The sequence below is a fragment of the Gavialis gangeticus genome, unplaced genomic scaffold (assembly GCF_001723915.1).
Source record: "Gavialis gangeticus isolate Ggan-Ray unplaced genomic scaffold, GavGan_comp1, whole genome shotgun sequence".
In the NCBI taxonomy this organism is placed as follows: Eukaryota; Metazoa; Chordata; order Crocodylia; family Gavialidae; genus Gavialis; species Gavialis gangeticus.
In genome coordinates, this window is record NW_017728998.1 from 8,328,358 (window position 1) to 8,335,810 (window position 7,453).

Sequence of the window (7,453 nt, forward strand, 5' to 3'; positions counted from 1 at the left end):
CCCCCCCGCCCCAGGGTTAGAGGTGTGTAGTAGGAAAATACTAGATGAAGGACTGGGATTGTTGGACTTTCCAATTTATGGCCAAGTGTTTTGAATGGCAATGGGAAATGTAGCTGCTACCCTCTGGACAATACTGTTCTATCATTTTCTCCCATGCTTATTCATTGATGGGGACAAGAAGGAGCATGCTACCTTGGCTTCGAATGACTGCTATAAACTATTTGCTGCTGGGAAACTCTTTTAGTTATGCTCTTTACTATAAATTAGAATAAACTGGTGCTTCGACAAGACGATTCACACTTATGCTAAACATGTAGATCCAAATTGTTAGGTGTGTTTACATTGCCCTACTTCCTTGTACACATGGATGGCAGAACTTCCATTGACTTTGGTGAAGTCAGGATTTTACCTACTTAAGGTGCATGATAGCAAATAAATTATACTGGAAAACAACGTGTTCTGTTTTACCATGTTATGCAAAGTATTATTTTCAACAATCTCCCAATTTGACCACTTATAAAATACTGTATCGTTTAGTCATGATGTGTTCCAACATCTATTGAAATCACTGGAAAGACTCCCATTGAATGTTATAGTGGGGTGCACTAACATATAAAAATGGAGGGAAAACCTGCAGTAGCCTAATATTACTATTTTGTGAGACCCAACGCATAAGAAGAAAAGCAATGTAGCAGCATTCTAAAACAAAAGAAGGTTAAAATCTAGGGATGTTTAAAAAGTGTTAAATTAAGGTATTTAATGTTAGTACAACAAGCATTCATTACAGTAGGATTAGAAGAAAAAGTTGTGCATGCCAGGGGGAGCACAAACGAAATATTTATCAAGGTTTCTGCCAAGACTTCTCAGAGCTCCCAGGGAAAATATGTTCTTTTGAAATTACATCTTGGCTCTGTGATGGGCAATGGATAATAAAGACTCAAAAAAGCTTTGCTTATTGTGACTGCCCTGCAGTTATTCATAAATACCATTCAGCTCATTTCTGTCCATGGCCATACAGTCTCATAATGGTAAAGACACATTAATGTGGAACTTCCTGAATTGGAAAAACTCATTTGGCCTGTCCGTAGTAAACAAATTATGTGGATTTGCTACTTCAAAAGTCAACAAAGTCCAGAGATGAATTTCATGCCCTAATGGAGTTTTGCTCTTTAGTCAGAGAAATTTTGATTGGGGATTAGGAGGAACTTTCTACGAATGTGGTCAAGTGTCAGAACAGGTTCCCTAGAGAAGCTCTGGACTCTCCATTCTTAGAAATTTTCAAAAGCAGGTGAGAATAGCTGAGATAGTTTAGTCAGGGATGAATGACCCCACGAACTCCCCTAGCAGCCGTAATGTCCTGTGATCCTATTTGTTAAAGAAACGATGAACCAAAATTATCATTGATGTAAGTCCACTAAAAGAAAAAAGATTGCAACAAAGAAGCACGTGGCACTACCCTTTATTACTCAAAATCTTGAGAATGGTGTGACTTCTTTTTCTGATTGATACAAGGGTTTATCTGATTCAATTTGGTTTTCAGATGCCAAGTGCCAAGAAATTTCCCAATATTATTTGGAGCTTCAACATTTGCTTAAGCAAACTGCATCCTTCTGAAAATTAAATGCATAATGTGGCTTGAAAATAAGAAGCTGTTTACTTTCCACATCTTCTAGTGATGCTGACTGATGGACTATTAACGAGTTTCTGAGATTCCTTTATTTTAGAACAATAGCCAATTTGACTCCAGAATTCAAGTCATGAGTCACTGAGTTTGACAGACTTGCAGCAGTCTTAAACTTGTTTGGAAACCCATTTCCTCTGGAAACTGATAACGCTCTCTACTACCTGCAAATGGATCTGAGCCGCACAGAGGAATTCTTACAAGCCAGTATCAGGACATCAAAATGGTTGCATTTGACTTATATTTTCCAGGAACTTTCTTTCCTTATCTTTGTGTGTATGTTGTAAGAATAGCTTTACCTTCTGGTAGTAGCTACAAAGTCTTTCAGAGTTTTACGGTTGCAAATAATGAGACAACTAAATATTATTCATATCTATTTATGTTGGGAAGGGCAGATACAACCTAGTTCTGCATGACCAAAGCCAGTGATACTAGTGTTTCAATAGGAATCTTTTGGATAATTCAGATTTTGTTTCTGAAGAAAGCAATCAATTTGAGCAACTGAGGCATCGTTATTCAATCTCCTGGAAATAATGGAAGATGAACCACATCCTCTAATGTGAAGAGCAGCTTCTGCTTTCGACTCAAAAGCAAGTAGTTTTACTTCTGGTACCTCCAGCTGAAAAATAATGTGCTATTCTTTCCTTATAGAGGCATCAACGTACAATTACATATATATATGCAACATCCTTCAAACAGTACAATTCAGTTCATGGTGTGCACTCAGTGAGATGATAGGAATTAACCTGAGGGTTTACAGACATAAGTGGACTGATCCTGTTTGCCTCTAGTTGTGGATAAAAACCATTACTGTAAGTTATTTGTGCTAACCTTAATGTAAATATAAATTATTAAAACATTAGCATGAAAGAAAAGCAATTGAAATGTGGCAAGAATGCTGAATCCCGGAGACAGTAACAGCAGGGAATTAAAGAGTTTACCAAGGAAACAGAAAGCTAATGATTATAGGTCTATACTTATGGTCAGGAGAGACTTTGACCTGTGAAAAAGGCTCAAGCCTGGGAAATAAAGTAGTTTATTTAATCAATAATTGATTATCTTTTTAATATAGTGGGCTCCATTAAAAAACCAATATCTAATGCAACATTCTGCCAGAAACAGGATGGCCTAATTTATTCTTTTAATTAACTTCAAATTTTGGAAACTGCAAATTCCTCATCTTATCTTCCCCTCTCTTTCATACAAGCAATGTATAATGCCTTCTGACTCCTTCAGTCCCTCAAAGTCTTCCTAATTGTGCATACATATAAAGACTTTTTTCCTCCTCTCTCAAAACCACCCAGCAGCTCAGGAACCCAGAAGTGGCAGGATGCATAGGCTGGTAAATTCAAATAGCACATCTCTGTGCTTCAAAATGCCCATGAGGTTGTGCCCACCTATACCTGTTCTGAATTTGTCCTTATGTCATGATGCTCCACGTGCAAACATATTCATGTATGATACTTATGCAACATTGACCTTTTCTTAAGCTACCTTTCACTTACCTCCACTATTAATACATTAGTATCGTTACCCTACTTAGAATATGTTTTTTAAAAAAAGAGAATGAAATCTACCCCAACAGAATAGCAAGCTACAATTCCTAGGATGAATGTTGTTTGTTCCCTTGAAAAACTGTTATAAATACAAAAAAAAAGATCAATAATGGCTTAAGGAAAATTGATATTAAAAAACAACCCTGGAAAAACCAAAGTTTATCTGAGGGAACCATTATCCTTTTTAGCAACTGTAATGGTAAAGGGCCTGAAAATCAAATTCTGGACCTGAATGTGACAGCTCCCCAGAGCTCCAGATAGTTTTGAAACAAGCTGTATAATAAACAACTCTAAGCTCTACTTTGGCTAGGAAAATGACTTTCTAAGTAACTTAACTTGTGTTACTGACACCACGTTCATCACCGCCAAACAAAACATGATTCACCTCTTTCATCAACTTCAAGTATGGCTTATTTGGTCATTTATCTTTGTTTTTTGTCTCCTCTGCCAATGAGTTTTTCAATCTGCTATGAAGCCTAGTTTATCAATACGATATTTATGGCTTCTTTTATAAAAAAAATTATTCCACAGTAAAATGATAATACTTTATCCCTTGCAAGCCCACAAACAAGAAACAAACTCATAATCCAACAATTCTGAGAGTTTGTTTCAATTCATATTCCATCTCCAACATAATCTGTCATATTACACAGCATAAGGCTGGTGAATAAGATTATACAATTAAACCTCCGAGTAGTCTAATACATTAACTAACATAAAGGGCACAAGAAAGATGAAGAGTATTCCTGACCACTACGTTTCTTGGCCATCAATATTATTTCATAAGCTTTCAAAATTTTTGACAATCTTTTAGACTTATCATAGGAAAACCCATACAGGGAATAAAACATAATGTTCATACCTGTAAATATATCATATAGCTCACAACATGAGCAAAGGTGGATAAGATTTACATGAAAGAACATGAAAGAGACATAAGAGCCTGATCTCCGTCCATAGCCAGGCCTGAGGACTGCAACCAAACCCTGTGAAAATGGATTGAGAGCCCAGAGTACTGTGAAAAGGGCCCACAGCAGTCCAGAAACACTTTGGTCTGAGCTGAAGCCCAAGGACTCTGGGAGAGCCATTTCAAGGCTCTAAATTGATGCTTGGTGAGAGAGGTAGTGGGTACTTGAAGCAAGCCCTACGCAGAGGCAACAGTGAGAAGGCTGGGCAGACACCCACAACCCAGAACTGGCCATCCAGGCCTGTATGGTCTTACCCAACCTAGACTCTGAGAGAGCAAGAGAGATGGAGATCTCTGCAGCAGCAAAGAGATTTCAGACTGGCAACCTGGTTGACTGAGGACACTTACCATTTGTAAACATCAAGGCAAGGTAGGCAAGGCAGGAGAGTGCACCAGGAGGCCAGAGAGGTAAGTGGGTCATGGCAGGACACTAGGGGATGGCAGATTAATCAAAAACGCCCCTCAACACCTCGCCAGGCTTGTTACAGCCTGATGGAGGCAGTTGGCAGATGTCATAATTTAGAGCAGCTCCCAAGATGCTCTAATCAAGACAGGGCAGAGAATCTGGTGGCTAGAACTGACACTCTGATGCCCACCTTCTCTGCCTCATACAGTGAATTATTCTGAGGCACTGGAGACCCATTAGCTTCTCATTACCAGCTACTGACAATTAAAATATCAGCATTCAAGGAAAAACACAATGTGCAAGACACATTCCTGAGGCTGGAATGGAAAAAAATTACTTCTAGAGGAGTGAAATGGAGCATAAATATACAGTAAGCCTTATAATAAGGAGCTGGATTTTGCCCAAGTATTTGACTGAAGGCTAGGGGGAGGAAAGCTAGCCTTTAGAAATAGGTGGACTACCTCTTTTTTAAAATGCATCTGTACATTGGTCACACAGCTCACTTAACCTCAACCAGTAAACTTAAGACTTATTAATATGTACATCTTAATGGCTCTTGTTTTATGATTAACAACATTTTTTTTTCTAAAGATGAAAAAATTAGTTGCAGTATTTCTCAGCTGAAATGGAATCAGTGCAGGAAGGTTTTTTCTTTTTCTTTTTTTTTCTCCTTATAACAGTATTATCTTTCCTCACTGTGAAAAATGAGATAATTTCCAGTCACACACAGTTGCTTACCATAACATTGCTCAGTGTCAAAAAATACAATTTAAGTCAGTTAATGGTAAGATTTTGTGAAAGTTTGAGCTGTTAAATTATTAAACTGTTAGATACATAACTTTGCCAGATAATGGCTATGCATCCTACATCTTGCAGAATGTAAATGTAGCTATTAGTGTGAGGAAAAATCAGTTTAACACTTAAGCTAGTAAAAAAAAAAATGCAGAAAGGCAAGCAGTTAAATAAGCATGAGATCGCGTTGAACAGACCTGAGATGAAAAATAAATTTAAAAAGACCAAAACTTGTTTTAAGCAGTCCAAGTTTAAGAAAGCAATCTCCTATTGGAGCAATGAGTTCTAGCTTCTATATTTGCTCACTAGGTTTTGGTCTGACTGAGTTTCCTTTCTGCCCACTGAAACAGGCCAAAGGGACTTTAAACCTATTTCAAATGAGCCATCCAGATTTGTCAGGAGCCAACGGGGCAAGACTACAGTGCACACTGCTTGAGTGATCCTTACGCAGCTCTGGCCCTTAGGGGATCATTTCCAATCGGCAAGTTGTCACAGGGCATAGCAGCTTTCAAGCTGCTGCAGCTTTTAAACCTAAGCCCGGTCCAGGCCTGAGAGAAAGGGTGGTAGAAAGGCAGTTTTCAGGCCCGTCTACCTCCTTCCTCCATAATTGCAAACATAGTCCAAGATTTTAAAACGGCACTGCAGTAACAACTGGGAAAAACAGACGTCTAATGGTATTCATTACAAGTAGACCAAAATTGTGCTTTCAGTTGCACCACTGCAGGAGGTTATACCCACTTAGCATCAACCAGCTGTGGGTAATGCTTTTAGGGAGATGATTATTTATTTACTGAATAGCCAGGAAATTATGTAGTTTTTCTATATATGGGACAGGGGGAAAAATGGTATGAGCCCAATTCCAAAGAGCTTGCCATGTAGAAATAGAAACACTGACATGATTGCTCTAATTTGTTCTCAGTCTGATTTACACTTTTATTTTAAAAAGGCATAAAGAACTCTCTCAAATCACTTGTGTTTTGGTGGTTTCAAATATTACACTTAACAAGCATATAAACCATCATCAAATGGGACGCTGATTGGCATTTGAAAAATAAGACTATCCAGTCTCGAAATTTCAAGTAGAAAAATGTAAAGTACCCAACAGAAGTTTTGCCGGGGTTGTTGAATAATTACTAATACTTTTGTAAAGAGAACCAAAGGACTGAGACTGAGGCAGGGATATCCTAAAGCTTGATTTTATATTTCACTGAAAAGATGTTTAAAACATTATGCCCTGGGCCATAATCAGGCATTAGAGCACTGAAAGAGAAAAAAAATCAAAGCATGAAGGTAGAGTTTAATTTCAGGAGTAAATGTTTGAGTCGCTTTTTGTTTCATGCTCAGTTCTCATAACTCACACTGACTGAGACTACTAACTGAATCTACACAGGCCAATAAACAGCTTCAGCCATGTGAAAACCACAGTTATATGGGTGCAAATCCAAAGTACATAAACTCAGTCTTCACTGGAATTGCTCCAGATTAATACTACGTTGACTGACATTAGCATCTAGCTTCCATCACTTGATAGTGGCTTTGAATTATTTTCATATCACTATGAACTATATGGCAAAAGTTTATATCACATCTGTGAAAGTGAGGATAACTCATTTCCCATTTAATGACCCACCATCATCTTCTCTTCACCTGCATTTACTAAAACACTACAACTTCCAAGCCACGTAAAGGCATTACACATAAACCAATATAAGTGATCAGAAGCCAGTCTATATTAGTAACCGGACAGAAGTTTAGTGCACATAGACTGGTTTAGAAATGATGAAACCCAATATAAGATAGACGTGGATCAATGTGGTTTAGACTTAATCGATTTAGGTTAGACCGGTCTATCGAACTTCTGTACCAGTTGCTTTACCAACTCAAGTTAGGTTTCTCTCTGCAAGCATCCCATGCTGAGGGATGGCCCCCTTCCAACCACACCCCTCAAAGTGGGGCATGCTGGAACTTGGCCCATGCTCAGCTGCTCTGGTCCAGCAGGCCCCATTCCCAGGTTGTACAGAGCCAAGGCAGCACATACCCCCCCCCCCCCC

General features: G+C 38.5%; 1 protein-coding gene across 1 annotated transcript in view; it reads right to left on the reverse strand.

Annotated features, from left to right (window-relative positions):
* Positions 1–7,453, reverse strand: part of CDH13 (cadherin 13) — a 948,741-nt gene that overhangs the window by 554,461 nt on the left and 386,827 nt on the right. The gene's annotated exons all lie outside the window — the stretch shown is intronic.